The sequence below is a fragment of the Lycorma delicatula genome, chromosome 2 (assembly GCF_047948215.1).
Source record: "Lycorma delicatula isolate Av1 chromosome 2, ASM4794821v1, whole genome shotgun sequence".
Lineage (NCBI taxonomy): Eukaryota > Metazoa > Arthropoda > Insecta > Hemiptera > Fulgoridae > Lycorma > Lycorma delicatula.
This window is the reverse complement of record NC_134456.1, coordinates 72,776,370-72,799,909: the sequence shown is the minus strand read 5'-3', so window position 1 is coordinate 72,799,909 and position 23,540 is coordinate 72,776,370.

Sequence of the window (23,540 nt, the reverse complement as noted above, 5' to 3'; positions counted from 1 at the left end):
TGGTTATCAGATATACTTAACTGAATTTTAAATATCGTTAAAATAATTTTCTTAAATGTCTGCATAATAAGAATTATAAGGCGGAAAATGTGACTTCAATTAATTATGTAGGGTAACACTTTACGTAATCATTTAATCTCTTACATAAAAGAGAATGTCGTGACTGATTCACTGACTCATAATCAACGTACAACCAAAACTATTATAGGTAGAGACTTGAAATTTTCAGGGTACCTTCGTATCTTTAATTAGGCGTGCACTAAGAATGGGGTTTGCGAAATTTTTATTTTAAGGGGTTTTAATCGATAAAAAACTAAATTTCGTGTTAACAGCGCTATCTGTTGGACGTAAAAGTAACATACGCTATACTAAATACTTTACGATTCCATTCCAATGTTTCCGATATTGTGTCCGCTAGAGACTAAACAACAACTGAACCGATTTACGCGCGGGGAAGAAGGGTGAAAGGGAAAAATCGAAAAAGGTAAAAGGGAAGAAGGTAAAAAGGAAAAAAGGGGAAAAGAGAAAAAAAAACAGAGGAAAGAGGAAGGAGAAAGGGAAATGGGGGAAGAGGAAGGGATTAAGTAAATTTAATTAAAAATAAAAAAGTAATATTAAATTAAATTTAAAATAAATAATTAAATTAAAATTGAATTAAAAATTTAGAATATGTAAAGAAAATAATTGAAGATGTCAGATGCAAAAAATTGGTTAAGATTAAAAGCTTAGGTAAAGCATGGAAATGAAATAATTCATTACATCTGTTAAATAAGTAATAATATTAATACATCGTGTGCGCGTGCAGAGCGACAGAATGAGTGTGTGAGTGCTCCAGGAGAATGCCTTAAATTTTACAGCTGTATTTCTCTGTTTAAAATAATGAAAAAAGTTCATAATAAACGTGCATCCGGAAAAGGCTTTGTTTTTAAATTAGGAATAACAAAGAATTTTACCATGATTTCTGCTTAGCGGCAAAATAACCTTATACCGAAATTCATCGAAAACCAACTGGAATCGAAAACCGGGGAAGAAGAGAGAAAGGAAAAAATCTAAAAACGTAAAAAGGAAGAGGATAAAAAGGGAAAAAGGGGAACGTGGAAAGAACAAGGAGAAAACGGGGGAAAAGGAAATGGAAGGGGAAAAGAAAAGCGGAAGGGGAAGGGGGATGGGGGAAAAGGAAAATGAAAGTAAGGGAAAGAGAAACGGGAGAAAACGGGAAGGGAGAGCGAAGCGAACCATTACCCTCTGATCATGACGGGAAGCGCAAGTAACTATAAAGAACGAGCGAAGCCGCGAAGGGTATGCCAAGATTTGGGATTGTAATAAATTTTTTGTTTATCTTTATTGGACTTTTATATTAAACTATTTTAATTCATTCATAAAATGGATTTGGTCTAACAAATATTCAATTTTCTTATTTTCCTTTTTTTGTTTTCCTTTATTCAAGATTTGGGCAACAATTCATTGTCTATCGTATATTCCTGCAGTATTTTTCATAAAAAATTTTATTTACCGTTTTATCAGGATTTAATGAAAATTTAAATATAATATTATTGATGAAATATTTTTTATTTTTTAAAAAAATAAGTTTGCTATTAAAAAAGGATTGCGAGTGAAGCTACATCTATATTGTCGGCGAAGTCGCGACGGGGTACGGGTCAAAATTAATTTAAAACTAAATTTTGAACTTTTAAAATATTTAAATTAAAACATGCACTAAAATTATAAATTTTAAATTGCACTAAAATTATAAATTACAAATGTTCTTAATTTATGTGAAATCATCAATTTTATTTTCCTGATAAGGAGAGATTTCCATTTGAATATATTTTAATAGCGGAAAGATTTTAATCCTATGATTAGTATCAGAACTATATATATTTATATTAAATTTAGTTTAGACTTTCACTCATTTACAAAACTGTACAAGAGAGGGATGAGTAAGGTCAAAGGACGCATTGAAGTGGAAATTAAAAAATACGAATCTGTTCATCACGTGATCAAGTTCATCACTATTTGCCGATATAAGCCCACACAATTGGAGGAAACTGCTTTCCCGCAGCTAGATTCCCTTTAAAAGTAATTGTCTAATAGATAGGATACGAATATTTCCACTTTCTGCCTTTTTGAAGCGGCTTAACTGCCATACTTCATTCGGTTTTTTTTTTAAAAAAAGCTGAGCGTATAATGTACCCAGATTACCATAGCAGAATCTATATTTTGATAATTACACAGTGGTTCTAAATCCAGATTTATCTTCAACAAGCGGCCATTGAGGCGAAACCTACATAGAGTTATTTTGATAGATAACTGACCACGGTTGCAATACCATGATAATGATTTGAAATTCAATCTAAACAAAAAATATTTTACTATATACGAAAACAATCTTAATTATTCAAAATCTCTGCAGTTACTAAAATAAATTAAGTATCATGCAATGTAAAATATTCTAATAATATTAACAAACTTTATATCTCGGGCTTTACTATAATTTTGAACTTTATTACCAAATAATATTAATTTATTAATGAAAGATGTATAATAATTCCTCCCAATCAGCATTAAAAGTTATGAAGTATCTCTCTAGTCTTCTTCCCCATTTCCCCATAAACTGTGGAAAGAGATGATTTTTTGTTAATATGAGGTGTGATTGGAAAGTTTTAAGATAGATGCCGCCACTGCTCAGTAAGAGGGAGTAGGTTTGCCCTTGAAATGTCCTACAAATATCATCGCGATATCTATGTTGAGGAGAGAGTGGCGACTTAGTGAAGACGTGTCTTCGATTCTCGCCAGATTATTGATTTCGCAAAAAGGATGAAAAAACGCAACAACGAGTTTGTGTCAATTTTTCTTTAAAACCGGGAAATCAGCTTCGGAGATGTAAATCTCCGAAATTCTTAAAAATAGCTTTCGGGGATAGATTTCTGAGCCGCTCTAAGATGGCCGCGAATAAGTCGAAGGTGGCCCCTAGTCTGGCCTGTCTTCCACTTCAAAAACCAACGAAAATATTGTGAAATTTTTGGGAATTAATGCGCTTTGACCATAGACTTATACTTAGAGAAATGACTAATAAAGTAAATTTAAGTTTCTACGCGATTTATTCAATTCTAAATGAAGGTTTGAACATGTGACGTGTCCGGGAAATTCGTTCCGAAACTTTTGTCAGATTAGCAGAAACAACGAATTTTAGTATCCCAAGAACTGATTAATCAGGCCCAAACTGACACAGATTTGTTAAATAGGTTAATTAAAGACGACGATTACCGGTTTATGGGTATGATCCAGAAACAAAGGCATAATCATAACAGTGGAACAATCCAAATTCACCACGACTGAAAAAAGAGCGACTCAGTCGGTCGAATGTGAAGACAATTTTGATGGTTTTCTTCGATTCTACTGGTATACTATATTACGAATTTGTCCTTAGAAGAGAAAAATATTTTTGTACAGATTTTTTGTAGAAAAAATATCCGACAATTAAAAAAAACGTTCTTGTCATTGATACTTTGCATAAATTAATCGATAGTACATAAATCGATATTCTTCTTATTAAGGTATTGTTGTTTAATATCATTAATTTTGTATCATGCCATCGACAACGAGTGAATTAGCATAAACGTCATCGTCTTATATTTTAATTTTTACATTCCTTAAATTCGATTGTGAACGAAATCGGAACTTTTATACTGCATTAAAACGTATGTTGATGTGTTTAAATATGATCGTGTGGTAATGCAAAATAAAAAATAAAAGAAGGTAACATTACCGACGTCATACAATACAAAAAGTTTTGTACATTAACTCAGTTTTATTTTTATTTTTTAATGATAAATTCTTAACATGAATTTAAAGATTAATTTTTAATATGAATTTAAATTTGGTTTATAATATCTTAAGTTTATAATATTACAGTAAAGTGATGCAATTTTTTTTCTGAAAAAATCGGAAGCGTAAGGAGTAAAATGTATTAATATTAAATATTACTTTAAAATAACATTTATTATTATTATTATTACTTTTTTATTATTTTTATGATTCTGAGATTTATTTCACAATTTAGATTTTATCCATATCAAATGCCATAGCTTGGTTCGATAGTGAAGAGTATTAATTGAAGATATAACCAAAAAATCTAGATAATTTCGGAAAAAACAACAAACTTAATAATGTGAAAGATACACAAACTTTTACTATTATATTTTTTTAATAGTTTTATTTATAATCGCATCAACAATTACAATCATTAGTAACTTATCAGTGTAATTTAACTGTACCGGTAAATTTATAATCTTATACAAATTCACGTGAACTACTCCTGAGACGTGTGGTTAATTGAAATCCAACCACCAAAGAACATCTCAAACTCGTAGGAAAGACACCCACCTTGTGGACGTTTCCTGTAGCCACACTCTCCCACCCCCGTTACTAGTCCTGATGGGCGGTAACGGGAGTCATCTTTCTCCCTCTAATTTTTTATATCTCACAGTAATAAGCCACGCCTAGATGGGATGCTTCTGATGTAAATGCCTCGGTAGACATTTACATCCCTTTTTGCCTTCGCTGCATGTCTCATCCCGACATCTTGAATGTCCTACATCATTGTCCTCTGAACTAGCAAACCAAGTTCGCGGAAACACGAACCCCGCGCCTACTTCTACGTTTTATAGAGCCAATTCTTGTGTAAATATTATATAAATTTTAGGCAAATGAATAATAACATACCACCAAAAATGTTCGCAACAATGAAATTTATTCGTAATTCCCTTAGTGAACTCAACTTCAGTTCCATATTCTTGTCTTGGTTTCATTATGGACTCCGGTTTGTTTAACCAGGAAGAGGCGGACAGATCACCTACTCCCACTCAGCTCCTTCCCAGAGTTCCGCATGACATTTACTTTCACTTACCTTATCGTCGAGATGCCACTACACCTTACGGCTGCATGGGGTCAACAAAGAACACCGGTAACCACGATCTTATTTCAAATCCGATTAAAAGTACCTTTATTAGGAGTTGAACCAGAGATCTTCGACTTTGAAATCAGCTGATTTACAACGACGAGTTTACCACTAGACTAACCCGATTTGTTTTTTATTATTTTATTTAGCTTACGAATATTAAACAGGGAAAAAATCAAATAATATTATAAATTTAATGGTTTAAACCTATATTTGTGAATTATGTAAACTGAAATTGAAATATTTCAGTTACTACCTAGAGCGGCAAAGAGCTCCAACGATATACTGAATACGTAAATACAGTTTGAAAAATATCCTAACTGGTTACAGCATTCCACACATTTACTTCAATTTCTTCGTCATAAGTATATAATTAAACTAATGTATATAAATTTGGGCCTTAAATAGGCCCACAATTTACCCTTCACCTGACCTATTCAGAGAATTTAATGTTATCAATGCGATAGCTCTACGTCAAAAGTATTGTTTTATATATTGAAAAAAATATAAATCTTTTTAATACTAGTGATTTAATATATAATCTTTTTTTTGTTTGTTTAACCTCCGGGAACACCATTAGGTTTTACTTCAGAGATGAATGACTTGTAGCGTGTGTGAAAATGCCGTGCCTGATGGGATTCGAGTCTGGGACCTCCAAATGAAAGGCCGAGACGATATCACTCGCGCCACGGAGACCTATTATTATCATATAATCTGAGGCCATCTAGTATTACCTTTATATTACCCCGAAATGATCGATTAGTTTGTGGAAGACATTTCATGTATATTTCTGCTAAACTAATAAATCTTATTCTTGCTAAATTTATGTTTAGCAGAATGAATATAAAAACTTAAAGAAATAGATGAGCTAATAATGACAAATAATGTGTATGAATCACTATTCTAAACGTGGTTTTTGATACTAGGTAAACGATAGATAATTAGTTAATTTTCTAATCCTTTCTTAATAACGTTTAATACTAAGATTATTTAGCATTATTTTGTATCATTTTATATTGCTACAAAGTAGTGTTAACAACATAACAAGTATAATTTTATTGATTTTACAATTTATAGAATATACTAAGCTTAAATGTGTACAACAAAAAAATGCTATCTACTTCATCTTCATATTCTTGTATCTTCTTAGTATTACTACATCTAGAATGTTTTTTTATTTAATGCATGGGTGCGGGTGTTCATTTGTTGTAGTATTATTATATTCAATTTTTTTTTATTCTTACGTCGTTTTTCTCAGAAAAGTTTACATTTTAAATGATCTCAATCTTTAATAATTAAGTTTCTGTTTGTAAGATCTCTATTTACGACTATTTATTTTAAAAAAATGGTTTTAATTATTATATTCCCTTTTTAGAAATATTATATAAAGTGGCTCATACCAGTGGCACAGGTTATACTTTGCAGTTATTATGTTTCCTAATTATATACTGTAATTCTTTTTATGTTATATTTTATACAAGGGAAATAAAGGGTTATTCATTCATTCATGTAAGTATTAGATAAGTATTTTAAAAGATCGGATGAGATTCAGAAATATTTAATAAAATATTTAAGTTTTCTAATAAAGTGAGTAAGATTATTACAGATAAAAAATCTTTCCGAAGGTAAAAAAATCTGGTATACATTTCGTAGAAATATGAAAGTATAAAAACGTGGTGAATTCTTTTTATCCAAAATTTTATTAGTAAAAAATTTCTTCATTCCTTCACGTTTTTTACAGATTGCTTTATTGGAACAATATTCAGATCAGAATATGAAATTGCATAACTCTGAACCTTATTAACTTATTTTTTAATAAACCAAAAAAAAGAAAAAAATACAAGATTGTTATTCTATTTCCCGAAAATGTTTTCGTTAATTTTAATGCTTTGCTGCCAAGCATGGTTATCAAGAATATTGAAGTTTGTTGGGAAGAATAAAGTGATACTTTGGATGAAAAGTTCTTTTCATAGAAGGCACACTTATAGAAAGTTTTTCCACCACCGAGATACAACAATTTTCTTCAGTCATAAAATCTTTTACTTTACAGTTCTTGAAAAGTTAAACGTACTGAAGAAATAAGAAACGTTTGAGCATAAGCGTCGATTCAAAACGTAAACCAGAACAATATTGCTTATGTAATTTAGTAATAAATCCAGGACGTTCTCCTTCGTATTATATTTAGCGGTATTAATTTTGTATTTTAAAAGAAATTTAATTACGAAATGAGCTTAAATTATACTATATATAAGAAAACTTAATGACACTTATAATAATGAACTTTAACGTTTAAAGAAGTCAAGGTTAATAATAATTAATTAAAAGATTAGACAAATGAGTTAGTATCCAGTCCAGTTACTTACCCACAGAAATGGAAGTAATAGTTTCTGTCTTTATAAATAAGAGTCAATCATTACAAATGATAAACGATATGCCTTATTGAATAAATGATATTTCCATTTCGTTTTTGGCATATTTATTTATAGCTATTTATCATTTTACAGATGATAAATAATAAATTATATTTCTTCTGAATTGCCTACAGAATTTTCCCTTCCATCCCATGATAAATGTAGTCTAATCGCCTATAACTCATGAATCTGATTTTTATTCATGTCTTCAATTTAGACTTTGTTATTTTTAATCATTTTTCCCTACGGTGTTATTTAAAAATTATTTAGCTACGTAATTATCACCCTCTTTATCAATTGCAAGTGCAGCCCATAAAAATTTACTTCTAATTTTATTTTTTCTCAGATTATTTTAAAATGCAAACTAATTTTAATTACTCTGTTATTTCTCTCACTTAGTTACACAAATGAAACATTTCTACAGCGTGAAGAATATTTTCCAATTTCTTTACCGATTCCGTTCTGGCTTTAATATTGCCTTATATAACTCATCCTTTAACAATTTTTCTACTTTTATACCAAGTGATTCAAAATGGACTTCACATATTTAAAGCATATAAAGTTTTATTTAGATAATTTATAGATTCAGTTGAGGTCTCATTTCATAGAAAAATAAAGTTTTGAATCACCTAATTTATTAGTACCGAATTTGGCCTCCAGCGCCCAGTGTTGTTAAAAATGGAACACTTAGTGGTATGGAACATACTGTTGCGTGTTTTGGTTTAAATTTTTGTTAAAGCTGGTCGATTCGGGCCTTTGTCCGGATTGTGTAGTTGATGACACTGCAGACCATGTCTTTTATGATTGTCCCCGTTACGAGGCTGAACGTACCAGAGTCGCTAGAACTTGAGAGAATAAATTCCTTTTTGGATCTGCGGGTCAATTGGAAGACCCGTAGAATGGACAACAGTGGCTGGCTTCCTCAAGTATCTCGCACTGAGCAGATCAGCTTAAGGGGTAGAAGTAGAGTAGTACCCAGGTGGCTAGGGTACCGCCTGTACAGTTATATTGGCCGGAGGTACGCGCATTGGCATCGCACCACTGTAAGTTAGAAGTATATTGGGAGTTACGTAAAGAATAAGCTGTCGGCGAGGGGGCGTCTATATTGCCGAGGGCATGGTTAGCCGTGCAGCCGTGAGGTGTAGCGCCATCTCAACGATGGTCGTTTTAAGTGATGAAGTAAATGCCATTCGGGACTCTGCGATGGAGCTGAGTGGGAGTCGACGGTCTGTCCTCCTCTCCGTGGTAGACCAGACTGGAGTCCGTAATTGTAATATAATTGAAGGCTTAGATCAGAAAGAGCTGAGAACATTAAGGGAAATAGGAATAAATTCCATTGTTGCGAGCAACAATGCTGGTGGTATGCATTGTATTTACAACATAAACTCGTAAGAGATGAAACATTTAGAATCACTAGTACTTATTTAAAATATATAATTAGGCGCGGGGTTCGTGATTTTGCGAACTCAGTTAGCCATTGCAGTTTAACGTAATTTTTCTTGGCATCAAACCTTCGTTGAAACAGGACTTTCTGTTAAACATACAAAATCATCAGGTTGCTCACCCGTTCCTGAAGCTACTGTAGAACAACTCAGATAAAGCTTTACATGAAGTCGAAAGAAATTAAATCGAAGTACCACGCGTCTGGCATTCCATAAACGACTGGTTTGGCGCGCATTACGTAAACGATTGCACTTAAAGCCTTAAAATGTAACCGTGGTTCAACCATTACAGATGACAACAAAGTTGCTCGGTTACAGTTTTGTGTGTAAATATTGGATAGAATTGCAGACAACGATACATTTTTTGAGATTGTAATTTTTAGTGATGAGTCAACGTTTCACATCAGTGGCAAGCTGAATACCCATAACTGTCGAATATAGAGCAGAGAAAACCCTCATGAAACTTTGCTGCACATTAGTGATAGCCCTATATTCAATGATTTTTCTGCCCTAAGCAAACCAGATTGTATGACTCGTCTTCCAGGAGGCAACCTTAAATGTTATGTTTACCTGGACATACTTTACTGATTATCTTTTCATGCTTATGTGGATGCAATTACAATTAACAATACGGGGCACCACTTCACTACCGCTTAGAAGTCCGAGATTCTCTTGATACTGGATTCCTAGGTTGGTAGATTGGTCATGAAGGTCCAATTTCATGACCACCTCTCTACCCAGATTAGACCCCGCTAGATTCTTTCTTGTGATGTTGCATTAAAGATCGTGATTATGCACCATATTTGTCTGCTGATCTTGTTGAGCTAAGACTTCTAATTAACGCCGCATATGCAGAGGTAACGACCGACTTGTTGGCTACTGTCTGGAAGTCTACGTCAGCTGGGATGTATGTCCCATTACAAATTGAAGCCATATCAAACCAAAGTGAATGTCGGATGACAAACCTGATGTTTTTCTATAAAATGAGACTTCAACTGAATCTCTAAGTTATCTCAATAAATTTTTATATGTTTTTTTAAAATTATGAAGTCTTTTTTCAATCGGTCCTTCTTGAATCGCCCGATATTTTAGAAATACTTTTTCATAAAACATCTTACCCTGCTTGGTCCAGATTTTTCAAAAATTATTTTAAAAATACATTAAAAAAAAAAGTTGTTTCGTAAACTCATCGTATCTATGGAAAACCTTTCTGATTTTTTTTTGTCGTTAATCAGATGTAATTACAATTATCAATTTTTATAATGATACAAAATTTTTATTTATTTTCTCGGAAGAATAATATTAGAAAATACATAATTGTATTTATTAGCCAAATTTATTCATTTTTTTTTTCACTTAATTATTATAAAATATAAACTTAAAAAAATAAAATAAACACAAAACTATAATTTTAAAAAAGAAGCATGTGTGTAATAATCAAATATGTCATAATGAAAGCATAAGTGTATATGTAGAAGAAAATTCATGTATTTTTTTCAGTGAAATGATATTTTAGTTAAGCTAATCAGCTAAATACTATAAATGAATATTGTATAGGCAGTTACGTTTATTCGCGTTTGAATACTAGATCGTGGATACCGGTGTTCTTTGGTGGTTGGGTTTCAATTCCACACATCTCAGGAACGGTCGAACTGTGACTGTACAAGACTACACTTCATTTACACTCATACATATCATCCTCTGAAGTAATACCTAACGGTGGTTCCAGAGGATAAACAGAAAAGAGAGAGAGAGAGAGACCTTGTACTTGTAAAAAGTTACTCCCAAGATCTTCTGCAATAGTAATCAATAGGCTCACACACTGTATCAACGATATCCATACAGGATTTTTATTAAAAAAAAGGGTTGTACAAAAATTAAGATAAATATTTTAAACATGTTGAATTTAAATAAAAAACCATGATTTAATTTTAATAACAATAAATTAAATTAAAATAATAATAAATACTAACCCCTCCTTAATTTATTTTGTTTATTTGTTAGCTATCAGATAATTAATACGATAATTAAATTAAAGAAGGAGATTATTATTGTTATGACAATTAATTATTAATCTTATTTAATCTTCTTTTTTTATTTTACAAAAAGAAACTTAATGAAATTAATTAATTTCTACAGCAGGAGGAGATAGATGAATTAATTGAACTTATTTTTAATGTTTTTATTCAAAGTTTAAAAGTTATATCATAAATTATAAAACTAACAATTCTAAAAAAATTATTTCAACTTTTCATATGAGTAAACATTAAATTATTGTATTTGAACTAAATAAAAATCATTGGGAGATGATAAATTAATTTTAAAAATAAATAAAAATTACATTACCTAATGAAAATGAATTAAAAAATAATTTTTCTAAAGAAGTACAACGTTTTGAAAATATTTCCTTAGAATATTGGCTATAAAAGTATTAATAGAAAATAATGGTAAATATCAACTTAGGTTACGTTGTGTTTTAAATTTTCTTATAAAAACAGATTTCATATTGAACCGATAATTTTATAATATTTAAAGGCTAATTTTTAGTAATTTCAACTTTCTTTTATTCACCAAAATAAAACATCATTTGTTGATTAACATGTAATTCATATTCCCTCGATTTTTTTTCTTAACAGTTTATATATATATATTATTTTTTCTTTTTGGAATATTTGTTAAAATATGATAACCAAAATTATCAAAGTTAAACAATAACAAACAGAAATGTAATTTTGTAACTTACACAGTAAGAGACGTCTGAGTATTAGATACGGCTACTACTTTTTCCTCCTTTTATTCACGGCTCCCCGAAATCGGATTCGGAACTAAACATAAACTCGGCTCCGAGGAGTGCCGTAGCCTCTAACTACCTAGTTGGGAACAGAGTTCCCGCCAGATATCCGGGACTCGGTCTTTTAGGCGCGTGCTTCTAATTGAGGGGACCTCAAAGGACCCCCCCGCTGGGACTCGATCTTTATGCCTTGCCTCTAATGGGAAACCCCCGAAAGGATCCACCACCGGGACTAGGTCTTAATTTCCCCCCAACGGTACTGCAAGGGAGTCCCCACCCAATCATTGTAAGCGGGAGACCACCCCCTCTCGGATGGGGCTGTCTCTCATAGATACCACGATGTTCTTACGAAGCAGTAGTTCAAGATGCCGATAGAGCCATCTTACATCCTCGACCCTCGGGCGCATGACCATGTGACTTGCAGGATAAGCACTGAGGGTCTGCTGGCAGTTCTTGCGTATATGGCCAGCCTTACTACATGTAAAACAGTGTGGCCGTTTCTGTCTGCGTCAGAAGAGTATTTTGTCCTGAGGCCTGGATTCCAACATTTGAAGCAGAGGTCGTCGGATAATTGACATGATACGGCTGCTTGACATGAGACAAAGACACTTTTCTGGAAAATTACACAACCATTAATAAAGTAATAATCATCCCAAAACAGGTTTAATCTGCTAGGTAAAGCAATTAATGAAGTGGATTCCTGTTTTTTTATTTATTGAACCAAATATATTGTTTTGTTTCTGAGTAGGCTTAGAATATATTTAATTCTTAAAACCATATTTGAGAGGCAAATTTAATTCTATATATATTTAATTGATGTCTACTGTGTTCAGTACAGGAACTGACTGTATAATGAACGTTATTAGGCTCAAAGGAAACGACTCTCATGTACTTATTATATCTTAAATATGTCGCATTTATTTATGTACATTCATTAAAAAAAAAGTTGACAACTCAGCTTGTGGGTTGTTTCTGATGTACGGCTACAAACACAACATTATTTAAAATAATTATCATTTAATTTAAATATAATATTTTTTTCGTTTAATTCAATGATTCTAACTAAAGCGCGAGCGCATACCGTATTTAATACGTGCGGGTATAGCGATATTAGCGGCGACGATCGGTACTAACTAAAATAATGAATATTCACATCTTACATAAAATAAATTTCGCTCGTATGGTCGGCAGACTGGTGTAGCCGCGATGCTTAACGCACCAGGTACCAAGTCAACTCGGCGATCGAGTTCGAGACCCAGCCAGTCAGAGGTACTTTTTCGCACATTAATTATTATTCATTTATTTAATTCTACCTCTCACCTGTGACATCACAACATAGCAATTTTTTGTGGTTGCGGTGCGATTTTTGAAAAATTTATTTTTCCAAATAAATTTATTTGGAAAAGCAGATATTGTTATTTTTAATTGTTACAAATGTCCTTAAGAAAAATATGATCTTAAGGCGAAATCTCGAGATACTGAGTTTGGCGTTGCTCTACAGCCTCACCTCCTTGATCTTGAAGTTGAAAATTAAGTAGTATCAATGCTCTTTGTATCGAAGTAATTTGACCCAAGTTTGGTCAAAATCGGTCCGGTAATTCTGGAAATATAAGGTGATTTAACGGCAACCACTGAACACACACTTGCGCGAGCGCACGCGCGCGCGCGCACGCACACACAAGATCCGGTGAAAACCGCATATCCCCTAATTGGACCGATTACAATACTTTCCCTTCTAGAGCTATAGTGCTATCTAGACGGGAAAGTAAAACGGGAATGTAATTTAAATCAACAAATTATCATATCCCCTTTCTGTAATAATGCAATTTGTTATATACTTTGCTTCAATTCAACACAGGTAGTTCTTAAATATAATAAAATATATTTTTAGGTAACATTTCTTTTGATGACAAATTATATAAATCAAGAAAGGCGTAGGAAAGATATATACTTAAATCAAAAATAATCTTTTGCTAGTTGTGTGATATTTATTAGGAAAACATTTCATAAAAAAATCGTTTTTTTTTCTATAATTTAAACATTAGACAAATCATTCTATATAATATATGGTTATTGGCCTCCAGTAAATACTTACACGTACATACACGATATTTAAATATATATCTGTAATATTCCAGTCGTTTTATTATAAATGCTTTGCTTCCTCGAATAAAATGTACAATAATCTTGATGTATACAGTAAAATAATACTCCAGACTACAATAATAAACGAAACCAAAGAAAAATGAAGACATTAAATCTTTTTTTCATTTGCAGACATAATAAATGAGAATAAAGAATATAATTTTCATTGAGTTGCAACTGCAGTGCATCTGCAATGATGCAGATAATAAAGATAGTGTACTGCAAAAGTCGGACGTAACACTATAAAATGAAGCAGAACACAGATTTATACTTCATTAATGTTTTTCTTCCAAACAACATTCTTTACCACCAGATAAAATGAAAAAAAGAAACCTTTCTTCAGAGAATAAATATTTCGTGATAAATAAATGTTAAATAATTAATTCTATTCGGAGCTGATTATTTTTAATAAATTTTTACAAATTTAAACAAAAATTACTCGAAATAATAATTATTTTTGGTTATCTTCATTTACCTCGTCCCCCGGAGCCAGCACCTAACAAGCATCTACGCGTAGCTCCAAGTCTTCGCCTCAAACTACCTTGGGAAAACACAAGGTCTCACCCAGGTATCCGGGACTCGGTCTTGCAGTACATGCCACGCCTCTAATAAGAGGACCCCAAAGGGGTCCCCCTCCAATCATCGATTGGTGGGAGGCTCCTGGACGGGGCCGTCCCCCACAGACACACATCAGCACCGAGCAGGCGCCGCATCTTCATGTTGCAGGTGAAGCCTTGCATCCTCTACCTCTGGATGTATGTCCATGCAGCTGACAGGAAGGATAGCGAGCCTCTCACCGGCAATCCTTCCGTAGATGACCGGCTTCACTACAGGTGAAACAGTGGCAACTTCGATCTGTCCCGGTACACGAATTGGTCCTGTGGCTTTACTTCCAGCAGCGAAAAACAAGGTCATCAAATGAACGTATCATAAACCCTTACAAACCACCAATCCAATACGGATACATCCATCAGCTAATAATTTATCCGCAAGGTTGCGCGGCACAGCCACAATGACCACCTGCGTCGCACCATAGGCTGGTTGCATAGACATAACTTCCATCGACACAGACTCCCCCGTGATTTACCGAAATTCCGTAATGAACTCATTCTGAGTGGCGAGTACATCTACATTCTTAACAAGGACGTAGACCCTCCTACCAGCCCTCCCTATCAGAGCCTTAGTGATGCCCTCAACCTTCTCTTGTTTCTGTTCCTTACGCGCGGAGAGGACCACAACTTCACCTCGCGAGACAGCACCTTTCATTGAGCGTAAATTATCCCTCCTCTTTAATAACCACTGTTGTCGTCGGCGGGCCTACCGGCCGTTTCCTGTCAACATCCTTCTGCATTGACACTAACAGGTGTACGATGTGTTTCTTCTCTACCCGCCGACTGACATATTCAACTGTGCGGCACAAAAGTTGTCCAACTCGCCCTGATAGTCCTAAAAAACATAACGCCCGACTGTGCCCAACCTTCATCACCTGAGGAACTAACCGGCAGACGATGGAGGCCACCTCACGGTCCCCAGTCGCCGAGTTAATTATTAGGGCTTAATCAGTAAGACCAAGGTTCATTTCAAGGACTTGGCCCGCCGTCAATTTGTCTGCGAAGCCATGTCCGTGACAGTGAAATATGTCTGGTTGGCCTCTTCCACTGTACCAGGCCAAGTTTATTGTCCCGCTTGAGGCTCTAAAATTGTTCTTAAAATATTTTGCAAAAAAAATATTTAATCTTAAAAAAATGGAATTTTTGTAACTTAATTCATAGTTTATTAAAATATTTATTTTCAAATTAATAATAAACACATCGATTTTCGTTTGTTTAAACGAAAATCTAAATTATGCTTAAAACATATTTAGTTTAGAGCAATTCATCTACTTTATAAATTTGAAAACTAAGTTACGCTCAAAAACCGTTTACAGAAAGTTTTACTTTAAATTAAAAATATACCGTTTCGATTTTTAAAAGGACATCAATAATCACGTGGAAAGAAGTAGATAAAAAAAATCAAATAAATTAAAAAAAGAATTATCAATATTTATTATCATCATCAGCATCGTCATCATCATCATCACAACCGGTACCGCCACTGCATCGTCAACGCCAATGTCACCAGCACCATCATGAACATTATCATTATCTCCATCATCGGCTATCTAGTTTCAGATATTATTTAAATTTTTTTCCTGTTATCTAGTTTTATAATTTACAAATTTATTTCAATAACCGTTTACAATAGAGTTTAATTAAGTATTTGAAAGTGTAAATATGGATGTACTTCAAAATCTTCTGTTTTGTAATTACTGTCAGCAAAGGTGTTTACTCAAAATAACTTGTACTTTGTGAATTTTTTTATAAATACACTCCACATCAAATATAATTTTAAATTTTCGTAAATATTTTTTTAATGGCAATAAAACAAAACAGATTTCTTGGCAAGTAATTCTGGTACAATCCTTTTATTAACGTGGTTTTACGTGTAATTTTTGATTAAATTTAAAAGATAATATAAAATTATAATAAATATAATTAAAATGTATTTAATATAAATATATAATTAAAAATATTATTTACCCAAAGAATACCTTCGTCTATTGTAATAATTATTACCATGTAAGAGAGAAAGAGATATGGTTAATAATATAGATAAAATTTAATAAAATTATTAATACTGAAAGAATGAATTTGTCCTGGAGAAAATTAATTAACAATAGAAATTAATTAATTTATGAATTTGTTTATTAATTTTTCTGGGCATTAGATTAATATAATTGTCAAATTATACTATAATTTTAATTAATCTGGTTTATTACATATTTAGTAACATAATTTAAAAAATACTCCTTTTATTTTTGAATAGAAATAGATTTTATATTTATTTCTTAATATGTGGGTTGCAATCTCTTCATGTAGTGAATAATAAGCAACCCTCCTCCCATGACCCAATGAGATGAGAATGATATTTATGATGTGTAGCCTTGTACATATTAAAAAATAAATACTAATTCTTTTTGGATTTAATCACAGCAGTTTCATACTTTAGTACAAAAGGTTTTAGGATTTCACATATTAAGATATTTTTAGTTATTTTCCATGACAAAACAAACGAGAGTCAATTTTTAAGGTATAAAGCACTAATTCTAATAATCATCAATAATTTTTTTTCTACTCATATTGTGTACGTAGCAATCTCTTCGGCTTTTGAGCAATAAGCTACCCCATGGCCTAACGAGATGAAGACGACATGTACATAAGGTGTAGTCTTGTATAGACTCAGGCCGATCAGTCCTGAGATGTATGAGTAATTGAATGCCAACCATCAAAGTTAACTAGTACCACTGTCTACTATTCAAATCATTATAAAAGTAACTTAATTTTACTAGAATTTGAACTCAGATCAGTTGTTAAACAATTGATTTATAATGACAATTTTACCACTAGACCACTAGACTAGAGCCGATGAGTCTCATAAATTTTTATTGTTGACGAACAAATATCTACAGCCAGTTAATTTTAAAATGACTTAAATAAATATTTAATAAGTCTTGCGGTAAATAGAAGGTCCCCGATAAAGAGACGAAAGACATCCTGTCTATCAGAAAAGATAGAAACGACGAGATGCAGATCCATGTCAAAAGAAAAGGCAACTCCATGTTGAATCGCTCCCCCAGACCGTAAAGATATGTCGCGGGAGCTAATGTGACTTTCACATTAGGATTATTGTATTGGACCACATTAAGACTATATAATAGGAGAGATGGTTCGAATTTCGTACCTGTTGGTTGGACAAGCGCAAAAAGACTAGTCTGGATTTGAATTATGAGATTTCCAGGACCAAACGGCAGACGTGGAGAGAAATCGGCAATGGCCTCCAACGAGCATATTCGGGTAGACGGCTTCAACATTTTTACAAAAAATTTGTTCCTCGACAGGACATTTTATTGAGTTGAATGGAGACACTTTCTTTGATGCGGCGAGATGAACTGAGAAGAAATCGCTCCGATTGATAGCTGTAGCTCCGAGAATCCTAGAGATTCCCTCGATTTGTGCTTCAGTTAAGGAGGGAAGGCAAGGCAACACTTCAGCATCCTTTAGGCCGATCTGCTTGCCTAATTACCTGAGTAAGCCTTTCAAGAAGATGCTGGTTAACTGGCTTAATTAAGAGCTGGAGATATTGGGCGATCTTACTTACTTCCAGTTTGGGGTACATCAGGCTAAGACAACTGTATATGGCTAGAGTCTAGAGTCATAAACTCCATTCTGAAGGCCAAATCGATCACAAGGCGTTTGATAGCTGTGGAATAGCCCGTATAACGAAGTCCAATCTCAATGGGGCAGTCCCGACCGGGGTTACTAATGACTTGGCACTCGTTGCGATGCGAATTTGGAACGGGAGGTGATGGAAACTGTGAACTAGGCGATAAATATTATTGTCTCATCTTTACTGGAGATTGGGCTTTAGTTTCCGTCGGAGAAGATCTAAATGTTCGTAATATGGTATAGGCGTAAGCTGAACCTGATTTCGTTTAGACTCGGAACCATGATATCCACCCTATGCGTATGGATAAATAAGAACGCCATCTATCATAGACAAGCAGTAGAAGTATTGGACAAAACCGATTAACAACATCGGAGGTAATCGCATATCGAAGAGAGGGTTTTTCCCAGGTTATGTTCTTGAAGGTTTTTGACATGTTTTGTAAACCGGTCTGGTCCGTCGCGTGGGAAAAGGTAGAGCTGTCTGCCCTTAAACAGAGCACACTATTTTCTGGTATGCTTCCGGTACAGGAGCATTTATGACGATGCCGCCGTCGTAGTAGCCGGACGTGCACCCATGGACGTTCTCGTTTGGAAGAGGGAATTGATGTAGAGGAAAGCGAGTATGACAGATGCAAAAGCATTGCTTTTACACAGGTGAAAGAAAAGATGGGATCTGTTGACGAAAGAGATGGATTTACAGACTGATCTCGAACCTTCAGAAATGGATGTACCGAAAACACGGGAAAGTGGGGACAAGTTGACGTAGTTCCTTATTGGCCACGAATGTTTTAAGACGTACTTATAAGCGCGGACGCTGAGATCCTCCTCGGAATGTGATTATTGCTGAGACGAAGATATCAGAACACAGAGTGTTCATGAGCGACCGTTTCCTGCAGCATAGGGAAGCATGCAGGAAAGAATTCGGTGTTTTTATCCCAGAGAACATCATTAGGACTATGCTGCATACCTAACGATCGTGGTGCTTGGTATCCGCGATATTGATTAAGATCATCCGAACAAAGTTGTGGAAGAAGTCCAGGAGTGAATAATTCCCTCTGAGTTCCCCCTTGGAAGAGGCTGTAGGACCCCGATGGATTTGAGGCGTGAGAACAGCGAAGGGATGGTGGCGAGACACATGATGCACTGTAGGGTACGGTAAGGTACTGCGATAGTACCGTAAGGCTGGCCATCATCCCGTGTTGTAGAGAGGTTTTTATTGGGTAGGCCCCCAAGGGTGAGTCCCGCACTATCATGGTGTTTGAGACGATATGATCAACCTACAAAACGTTTCCCATGCCCTATTGAAAAAAGAGGTTAGTGTTAAAATCTTAATGTATGACCAACAAACCTAATTCATCTCTTTACAAGCAAGATTCTATACAAAATATCTCTTCTCTACTATTTATCTTAATTTAGTTTTTCACAAACCCACCTTATTTTCAATGTTCATCAATAACACTACATTTTAATAACCTTATATTTTTCCTTTCAGCTTTTCCTATAATATTTTCTGTTTAGTACTTCACTAAACAGAAAAATTTTCATTATTTATTCGTACTATATTATTATATATATTCATTAATATTTTATTCATAGGTGTTTAATACTAGCTATCTTCTTTTGTGTATGAAGGCTCTCTATTCTTGTTCCTTTCTTCTTTTTATATCTTCCACATTTTATTCTTTGAAATTTTACTACCTGTAAAACAGAATTTATGCAATTTCTGTCTTCTACGTTCCACTATTTGAATATTTAATTTCTCATTATCCTCTTTTCTCTCTCATTTCTTTAGCTTTGTTTTATCATTATTTATTTTCAAACTAAACATTTTTTCCTAAGAATAATTCACGCCATAAAGAACTTGTAAATTAATATGATCTCTTTCAAAAGAACAATATTATCGACAATTTATATTTTCCTCTTTCGATTATTATTTAATCTATTAATTTAATATTTGACAATTATTCAAATAAAGTACAAATGTTTTACTTCATAAATAGTTATTTCTCTCCAAAAAAATTACAATGAAATTGTAAACTGGTTAGAGTCTTACATATATCATTTCTTCTGCTCAAAAAACAATAATTTCTGTAATATAAATAAAACAATGTTTAACAAAGTTACTGATATCAAAAAAGGTAAGTAACTACATTTCTATTATCAGAATCTGTTATTAATTTAGAATTTTCTTTTAAAAAGTATAAATGTTAAATATATGTAATAGAAAATAGATATACAATAATAGATAATAAACAAAGTTTAAGCGTTCCATATAATAAGAAAAAAAAAAATTTATTTCAGAACTCTTACCTTAATTTCTTACTCTTAATTTCATTTATTAAACAACGAATAATAATAAGAATTGTATTATTTCTGTAAATTTGCTATGTACGTATTATTCATTATTTAATAAATGAAATTGGGCCGGTAAGAGTTTTGTAACAATTTTTTTTTCTTATTATATGGAACGCTAAAAAATTTTTTATTATCTGTTATTGTATATCTATTGTCTATTACATATATTTAACATGTATTTTTTTTTTAAAGAAAATTCTAAATTAATAATAATTTTGATAATATAAATGTAGTGTCTTACCTTTTCTGATGTCAGTATCTTTTGTTAAAAACAGTTTTATTTATTTTACAGACATTTTTGTCTTTGAGCGGAAGAAATGATATCTGCGAGACTCTTACCGTACGTTTTATAATTTCATTGTAATTATTTTGGATATCACTGTGTTTTGTTAGATTCTTTTATATTTTATTAATTACTGATTGTTATGAATTCATAACATTTATCTTTCTAGAACAAAAAAATTTTATTTCTCGGCCAATCTTTTTGTTGATATTCATATCATTCGATTCATACAATATTTTTCCTTTTTTAATAAAACTAGTATAATGACCTTTACGAATCGAAAATCCGTGATATAATATTGCAAATACTACTTCGTTAAGTATACCCTCGATTTTTATCGTTAAATTCGATTTTACCAATCGAATTTATTTAATAAAAATAGTATTAATCTCTTGTAAACTAATACTTTAATTTTTTTATAAAGAAGTGATGAGAATAAAAAAAATTGTTTCATTTCAGTACTTTCATCTACATAATACCATTAAAGCAAGCTTCCGTGTATTTTCTTTTAAATTTCATTTTTTCCAGTACATTAGCAAGTTTTTGTACGCTATCTAGTACAAGTACTGCTATCAAGCGGCGCGATTCGTAAAGGTACATTTAAAAAAATGCATAAAATGACATATTCGAATCCCGTGGTTCAGATGGGAAAAAAAACGTTGGCTAACAATATTTGAGGTATTTTTGGAAAGTATTCTTTATTACTAATCTAATTAAACTGAAATATAATTTTTTCACGCTTATTTTATTTTTTCGCCATTTCATTTCACTGTTTATTTAGATCATGTTTAGATCATGTAAACGTAGTTCGTTGCCTATTATCGACGAACTTCTAACGAATTCCGTTATCATGCTAGGATGTAAAAGGTAATTAAAAAATTAAATAATTTATGGAGTAAACTCCATCAATAATATTTGAGAAAAAGATGTTAGAAGTAACAAAATTAATTAAAATCTGAGACGAGAGTTGGCGTAATAGGTTTTCTCTTTTTAATAATCATTTTTTTTTATTTATTAACTCACTATTTCATTTACGGTTGGAACTACTTAACATTTAGAGTACCGTTACTGATGTTTAGTGACAACATAAATACGGGGAATACAGTCTTTCGTAACGAGTTATATAGTGCAATGTATTGGTCTTATGGGGATGCTATGAAACAACTTTAATCAGCACATATTCATTCTTCCTAGTTTCATGAAATTAATCAAATTACTTAAGTTACATTTATCATCTACAATTACAAAGGTAGAAAGAGGGCTTTCACTCTACATAACTTTATTAAAACATGGTGCAAAATCATGTTATCGAAAATTGGAGTATTCGTATAAAATGTACAGCGATCAATACTTGTAATAAATATAAAACTGCTTATTTTACCACCTTTCTTACTAACACACTTAAATATTATACTTTTAATGGATAAAAAAATATTCATAAAAATGCACGATTAATTTATCACACGATTGAAGTGTTCCTCATTAAAAACTCCATAAGAAATTTAATTTATGTTAAAGCAATATAAATTATAATGTAATCGATAGAGATCGTCAAATAATAGAGAAGGCTTTTCCTTTCCTGGCATCGTAGCTCTAGCTGCAAGAAGGAAAGTAATAAGTTAACTTTCTAAAAATTTTTTAAACAAAATCCCACTACATTAAGCTACATGCTTATCATACCACTAAAAACATTATTCCTAAATTCCCTTACCCCGAAAATCGAAAAAGCTATCTTTTTATCTACAACATATTTTTAACCGAAATTTTTTAATGTCTTCCTTAGCATAGTAGTAGTGGTGAAAGCGACCACAAAAAAAATACTTAGGGAGCAATTTTGGGGATGAGGAATACGATGAAAATTTAAAAATAAAGATTTCTAAAATTTTTCGAAACTTTTTGATTTATTTAAACGTTGAATAATTTGTTTATTTGTGTATTTGCTTTGTTTGTGCAACAGAACAGTTACACAAAACCTTTGTGTGTTGCACAATATCACATAAAATTACAAAAGAACTGCCACAAGTCAACAACCCACATATAAATTAAAAATACAATATCCAAAACACAATAATAATAATAATAATAATAACAATTATACAGTCCAATACAAAAAAATAATAATTAGAACTTTAAAAACGGTAGCTATGGAGTGATAATTAAAACACATAGATGAAAACATACAAAAACAAAAACACAATATTACTAATACATTCCAAATAAAACAAGTTATAAGCAATAATCCTTAAAAAAACAACAACAATTTTAAAATCATGAAAGTGAGCATTACATCAAGGACAATAATCCATCTCCACGTAACCCTTTCAAATTGTTAATGAAGGTTGTCTCATCCTCCCAAAAGCTTAGGTTATCCTGGAGCTCCACTGCTACACTGGTACACCGCTCAATCGGAGACACGGTGGAACCAACCGGTGTCACAAATTGCCTAAAAGAACTCACTGACCTGACCTGGTTTCGCAAGACAATATGGCAACGCGTCGGAAGTTTATTGTGCAGAGCTTTATAAAAGAAAACCAAGTCAAAGTACGTTCTTCTATCAGATAACCTGGAAAGATCTAATCGCCTAAACATATCCTCCCTACTGGCGCCAACAAAATAATCTCTAAACTTAAAACGCATCCAGTTCAATAACCTATTCTGAACACCCTTAATAAGATTAAAGGCAAAACTCGTATACTATTCCACACCACGGTCGAGTACTCCAATCGACTCCTCACCAAAGATTTGTACAGCAAGTTACAAGTGGAAATATTGTTAAACCGTCCACAAATCCAAAGGACAAGACCAAGGTCCCGGCGTGCTATATTGACAACCCGAGCAACATATTCGTGAAAATACAACTTCGTGTCAAATAAAATCCCGAGGTCCTC